We start from the raw sequence: 6,317 nt of genomic DNA, 5'->3' as shown, positions 1-6,317 counted from the left end.
GATAGATAGACCCCAGTCCAGTTGTTCGGGACCCACATGAAGACCAAGCTGCATATCTGCTACATATGTCCAGGGAGGCCTAGGTCCAGCCTGTATATGTTCTTTGGTTGGAGATTCAGACTCTAAGAGCCCCAAGGTTAGTTGACTGTTTTCCTGTGAAGTTCCTATCCCCTTCGGGGTCCACAATCCTTCCTCCCATTCTTCCATAAGAGTCTCCAAGCTCCATCCACTCTTTGGCTGTGGGTATCTGTATCTGTCTGAGTCAGTTGCTGGATGGAGCCTCCCAGTGGACAACATGCTCCTGTCTGCAAGCATAACAGAGCATCATTAATAATGTTAGGGATTGGCACTTGCTCATGGGATGGGTCTCAATTGGGCTGGATATTGGTTGGCCTTTCCCTCGGTCTCTGCTCCATCCCCATGCCTGCATTTCTTGTAGATAGGATAAATTTTGGGGTGAAAGTGGTGGATGGGTTGGTGTTCCTGTTGCTCCATCGGGATCACTATGGGACCACAGGAGGTGGCTTTTTCACATTCCAAATCCCCAGGGTTGTGAATCATAGCCAAGGTCGCCCCCATTGATTCTTTTTTTTTTTTCTCATTTAGTTTTTATTCATAATCATAAACTTAACTTTGCAATCCTGCTAGACTTGAAGGGGAATGAGGAAAATATGGAACCCAAAGAACTTCAGTGAGAGCAGAGATTACAGGGTATTGCGAGCAGATGGGGTGGGGGTGCTCTCCTGAGCTACAGAAGGAATGGTTTGATGGGTAAAATGCCCGCAAGTCAAAGAAATTAGAGTTGTCCACAGTCGGAGATGGTGATCTTCTTGCTGGTCTTGCCATTCCTGGACCCAAAACGCTCCATGGCTTCCACAATGCTCATGCCTTCTTTCACCTTCCCAAAGACCACATGCTTGCCATCCAGCCACTCAGTCTTGGCAGTGCAGATAAAAAACTGGGAACCATTTGTGTTTGGTCCAGCATTTGCCATGGACAAGATGCCAGGACCTGTATGCTTCAGGATGAAGTTCTCATCCTCAAATTTCTCTCCGTAGATGGACTTGCCACCAGTGCCATTATGGCATGTGAAGTCACCACCCTGACACATGAATCCTGGAATAATTCTGTGAAAGGAGGAGCCCTTATAGCCAAACCCTTTCTCCCCAGTGCTCAGAGCACGAAAGTTTTCTGCTGTCTTTGGAACTTCGTCTGCAAACAGCTCGAAGCAGACGCGACCCAAGGGCTCGCCATCAGCCGTGATGTCGAAGAACACGGTGGGGTTGACCATGTCTGCAGCAAGCGGCGAAAAGAGACAGCGTCGTCTGCAAAGCCGCCCCCATTGATTCTTATCCCAGGTCTCTGTCTTGTCCTGGGGATGCCCCACCATATACACACATCTCAACTCCAACAGTTGCAGAATGCATTTTCCATTCCTTTTTCATCTAAGCCATCTCTACTGTCCTTCCCCACACTTGATCTTAAAACCCCATTACCCTCCCCATGGCCTTTTCTCCCAGTTTCCTCATGCCTTCTGCCTTACTACCATATTATTCTCTCTTCTAAGTGAGATTCAAGCTTTATTGCTTGGGAAATCCTTCCCTTTTTTTTTTCTTATATATTTTACACATTTTATTTCCTTTAATTGGATATTTTATTTATTTACATTTGAAATGTTATCCCCTTTTCCAGTTTCTTCTCCAGAAACCCCCTATCCCATCACTCCTCTGCCTGCTAATATGAGGGTGCTCAACCACCCTCCCACAAGCTCCCACCTCCATGCCCTGGCATTCCCTACACTGGGGCATCAAGCCTTCATAGGACCAAGGGCCTCTCCTCCCACTGATGTCTGACAAGACCATCTTCTGCTACATATGTAGCTGGAGCCATGAATACCTCCATGTATACTTTTTGGTTGGTGGTCTAGTCCCTGGGAGCTCTGGAGGTCTAGTTGATTGGTATTGTTGTTCTTATGAGGTTGAAAACCCCTTCAGCTTCTTGAGGCCTTTTTCTAACTCCTTCATTGGGGACCCCACTCTCAGTTCAATGGTTGGCTGTGAGCATCCACCTCTGTATTTGTCAGACTCTGGCAGAACCTCTCAGGAGACAGCTATATCAGGCTCCTGTCAGCAAGCACTGCTTGGCATCCACAATAGTGTCTGGGTTTGGTGGCTGTATATTGCATGGAGCCCCAGGTGGGGCAGTCTCTGAATTACCTTTCCTTCAGTCTCTGCTCCATTCTTTGTATCTATATTTCCTCTCTTGAGAATTTTGTTTCCTCTTCTAAGAAGGACTGAAGCATCCATACTTTGGTCATCCATCTTTTTGATCTTCATGGCATCTGTGAATTGTATCTTGGGTATTCTGAGCTTTTGGGCTAATATCCACTTTTTTTTTCCTTTTTTCGGAGTTGGGGAACGAACCCAGGGCCTTGCGCTTGCTAGGCAAGCCCTCTACCACTGAGCTAAATCCCCAACCCCCCAATATCCACTTATTAGTGAGTGCATATCATGTTCTTTTGTGACTGGGTTAGCTCACTCAGGATGATATTTTTTAGTTCCATCCATTTGCCTATGAATTTCATAAAGTCATTGTTTTTGATAGCTGAGTAGTACTCCCTTGTGTAGATGTACCACATTTTCTGTATTCATTCCTCTGTTGAAGGGCATCTGGGTTCTTTCCAGCTTCTGGCTATTATAAATAAGGCTGCGATGAACATAGTGGAGCACGTGTCTTTTTTATATGTTGGGGCATCTTTTGGGTATATCCCCAAGAGAGGTATAGCTGGGTCCTCAGGTAGTTCAATGTCCAATTTTCTGAGGATCCTCCAGACTGATTTCCAGAATGGTTGTACCAGTTTGTAATCCCACCAACAATGGAGGAGTGTTCTTCTTTCTCCACATCCTCTCCAGCATCTGCTGTAACCTGAGTTTTTGATCTTAGCCATTCTGACTGGTGTGAGGTGGAATCTCGGTGTTGTTTTTGATTTGCATTTCCCTGATAACTAAGGATGTTGAACATTTCTTTAGATGCTTCTTGGCCATTGGATATTCCTCAGTTGAGAATTCTTTGTTTAGCTCTGTTCCCCATTTTTTAGTAGGGTTATTTGTTTTTCTGGAGTCTAACTTCTTGATATATATATATAGTATATAATTTAATAATATAATAATATATATTCCTTTCTATATATTAGATATTAGCCCTTTATTGGATGTAGGATTGGTAAAGATCTTTTCCCAATCTGTTGGTTGCTGTTTTGTCCTTTTGACAGTGTCCTTTGCATTACAGAAGCTTTGGAATTTTATGAAGTCCCATTTGTCCATTCTTGATCTTAAAGCATAAGCCATTGGTGTTCTCTTCAGGAAATTTCCCCCTTTGCCCATGCGTTCAAAGCTCTTTCCCACTTTCTCTTCTATTAGTTTGAGTGTATCTGGTTTGATGTGGTGGTCCTTGATCCACTTGGACTTGAGCTTTGTGCATGGTGATAAGCATGGATGGATCCACATTCTTCTACATGCTGAACTCCAGTTGAACCAGCACCATTTGTTGAAAATGCTATTTTTTTTCCACTGGATGGTTTTAGCTCCTTTGTCAAAGATAAAGTGACTATAGGTGTATAGGTTCATTTCTGGGTCTTCAGTTTTGTTCCACTGATCTATCTGCCTGTCCCTGTACCAATACCAATACCATACAGTTTTTATGACTATTGCTCTGTAATACTGCTTGAAGTCAGGGATGCTGATTCCCCCAGAAGTTCTTTTATTGTTGAGTATAGTTTTTGCTATCCTGGGTTTTATGTTATTCCAAATGAATTTTCAAATTGCTATTTCTATCTCTATAAAGAATTGAGTAGGAGTTTTGATGGGGATTGCATTGAATCTGTAGGTTGCTTTTGGCAAAATGGCCATATTTACTATATTAATCCTGCCAATCCATGAGCATGGGAAATCTTTCCCTCTTCTGAGATCTTCTTCAATTTCTTTTTTCAGAAACTTGAAGTTCTTGTCATACAGATCTTTCACTTGCTTGGTTAGAGTCACACCAAGATATTTTATATTATTTGGTACTATTGTGAAGGGTGTCATTTCCCTAATTTATTTCTCAACCTGTTTATCCTTTGAATAGAGGAAGGCTACTGATTTGTTTGAGTAAATTTTATACCCGGCCACTTTGCTGAAATTGTTTATCAGGCTTAGCAGTTAGTTCTCTGGTGGAATTTTGGGGTCACTTAATATACTGTCATATCATCTGCAAATAGTGATATTTTGACTTCTTCCTTTCCAATTTGTATCCCCTTTACCTCCTTTTGTTGTTTGATTGCTCGAAGACTTTGAGTGCTATATTGAATAAGTAGGGAGAGAGTGGGTAGCCTTGTCTAGTCCCTGATTTTGGTGGGATTACTGCAAGTTTCTCTCCATTTAGTTTATTTTTACTACTGGTTTGCTCTATATTGCTTTTACTATGTTTAGGTATGGGCCTTGAGTTTCTGATTTTTCCAAGATTTTTACCATGAAGGGGTGTTGAATTTTGTTTAATCCTTTCACATCATCTAATGAGATGATCATGTGTTTTTTTTTCTTTGAGTTTGTTTATATAGTGGATTATTTTGATGGATTTCTATATGTTGAACCATTCCTGCATCCCTGGAATGAAACCTACTTGGTCATAGTGGTTGATCTGTTTGAAGTGTTCTTAGATTTGGTCCATGAGAATCTATTGAGTATTTTTGCATCAATATTTATTAGGGAAATTTGTCTGAAGTTTTCTTTCTTTGTTGAGTCTTTCTGTGGTTTATGTATTAGTATAATTGTTAGTTCATAGAACGAATTGGGTAGTGTTCCTTCTGTTTCTATTTTGTGGAATAATTTGAAGAGTATTGACATTAGGTCTTCTTTGAAGGTCTGATAGAATTCTTCAATAAACCCATCTGGGCCTGGGCTTTTTTTGGTTGGGAGACTTTTAAGGACTGCTTCTATTTCTTTAGGGGCTATGGGACATTTTAGATGATTTATCTGACAGTGATTTAACATTGGTACTTGATATCTGTCTAGAAAATTGTTCATTTAGATTTTTCAGTTTTGTTGAGTATAGGCTTTTGGTGTAGGATCTGATGATTTTTTGAATTTCCTCAGACTCTGTTATTATGTCTCCCTTTTTCATTTGTGATTTTGTTAACTTGGATACTCTTTCTATGCCCTCTGATTAGTCTGGCTAAGGGTTTATCTATCTTGTTGATTTTCTCAAATAACCAGCTCCTGGTTTTGTTGATTCTCTGTATAGTTTTTGTTTGTTTGTTTCTTTTCTTTTCTTTTTCTACTTGATTGATTTCAGCTCTGAGTTTGATTATTTCCTGCTGTGTACTCCTCTTGGTTTATTTACTTTTTTTTTTTTTGTTCTAGAGCTTTCAGGTGTGCTGTCAGTCTGCTAGTGTATACTCTCTTCAGTTTCTCTTTGGAGATAGTCAGAGCTATGAGTTTTCCTCTGAGCACTGCTTTCATTGTGTCCCATGTTTGGGCATTCTATGCCTTCATTTTCATTGAATTCTAAAAAGTCTTTAATTTCTTTCTTGACCAAATTATCACTGAGGAGAGGTTGTTCAGCTTCCATGTGTATGTGGGCTGATCCTGTATTTAGGGCCTTCTTTAGTCAAGGGAAAACCCGTCACAACCTTGCCCTGACAAGTCTGGGCCTGCATACAGATCTAAAGCTACTTTTCAGCACCTTCTCCAGCACCTTCTCAGTCCTGTTTGCTTCAGATTTCTCAGATGTAAAGCAACTGTTCTGTGATCAGCCAGGAACCTATGTATTTGTAAAGCCCAATTTTTGTTTAGTCACTTTGCCATCATTGCAACAAAATATCACAAAATTTAAATGGCGGAATGAAAAGGTTTCAGTCCATTATGGACTGGTTTCATTGTCTCTGAGCCCTTGCTGAAACAACCATTATAGGATAAAGGTAATTTAGTCATTCTTTTTGTGGGTATTTATTTATTTATTTATTTATTTATTTATTTATTTATTTATTTATACAGGGTCTCACTGTATAGCCCTACCTTGCGAGACTGGAAATGAGTCTTAAGAACAGGGAGACCTCCCCAAGTGAGACATGAGAATAGAGTTAGATACAAATACAAGAGGTATATTTTCAGTGAGTTGGGGTCAACCTTCAACCAGCCCCTTGTGGTGAATGGCTGTAACAAGCAGTTTTTATACCCTTTAGGGGTACAGGTTGCACCAGCAAGGTTACAGTTTAAACTTATTGACTAAGCATATTGACCTTTGAATATATTGGCTAGCAAACATGGGCAGATTATGAC

The 6,317-nt window shown here is 40.7% G+C and overlaps 1 pseudogene across 1 annotated transcript; it reads right to left on the bottom strand.

The window, feature by feature from the left end:
• Positions 1 to 585: 585 nt before the first annotated feature.
• LOC100911252 (peptidyl-prolyl cis-trans isomerase A-like) lies at positions 586 to 1,338 on the bottom strand (annotated as a pseudogene). Its single transcript, XR_015686381.1, has one exon. The product of XR_015686381.1 is annotated as a peptidyl-prolyl cis-trans isomerase A-like (transcript).
• Between the last annotated feature and the right edge of the window lie 4,979 nt (positions 1,339 to 6,317).

Source organism: Rattus norvegicus, chromosome 4, assembly GCF_021556685.1.
Source record: "Rattus norvegicus strain SHRSP/BbbUtx chromosome 4, alternate assembly SHRSP_T2T, whole genome shotgun sequence".
Taxonomy (NCBI): Eukaryota; Metazoa; Chordata; class Mammalia; order Rodentia; family Muridae; genus Rattus; species Rattus norvegicus.
Note: the sequence above shows the minus strand (reverse complement) of the source record. Positions and strands in the feature narration are given on the sequence as shown.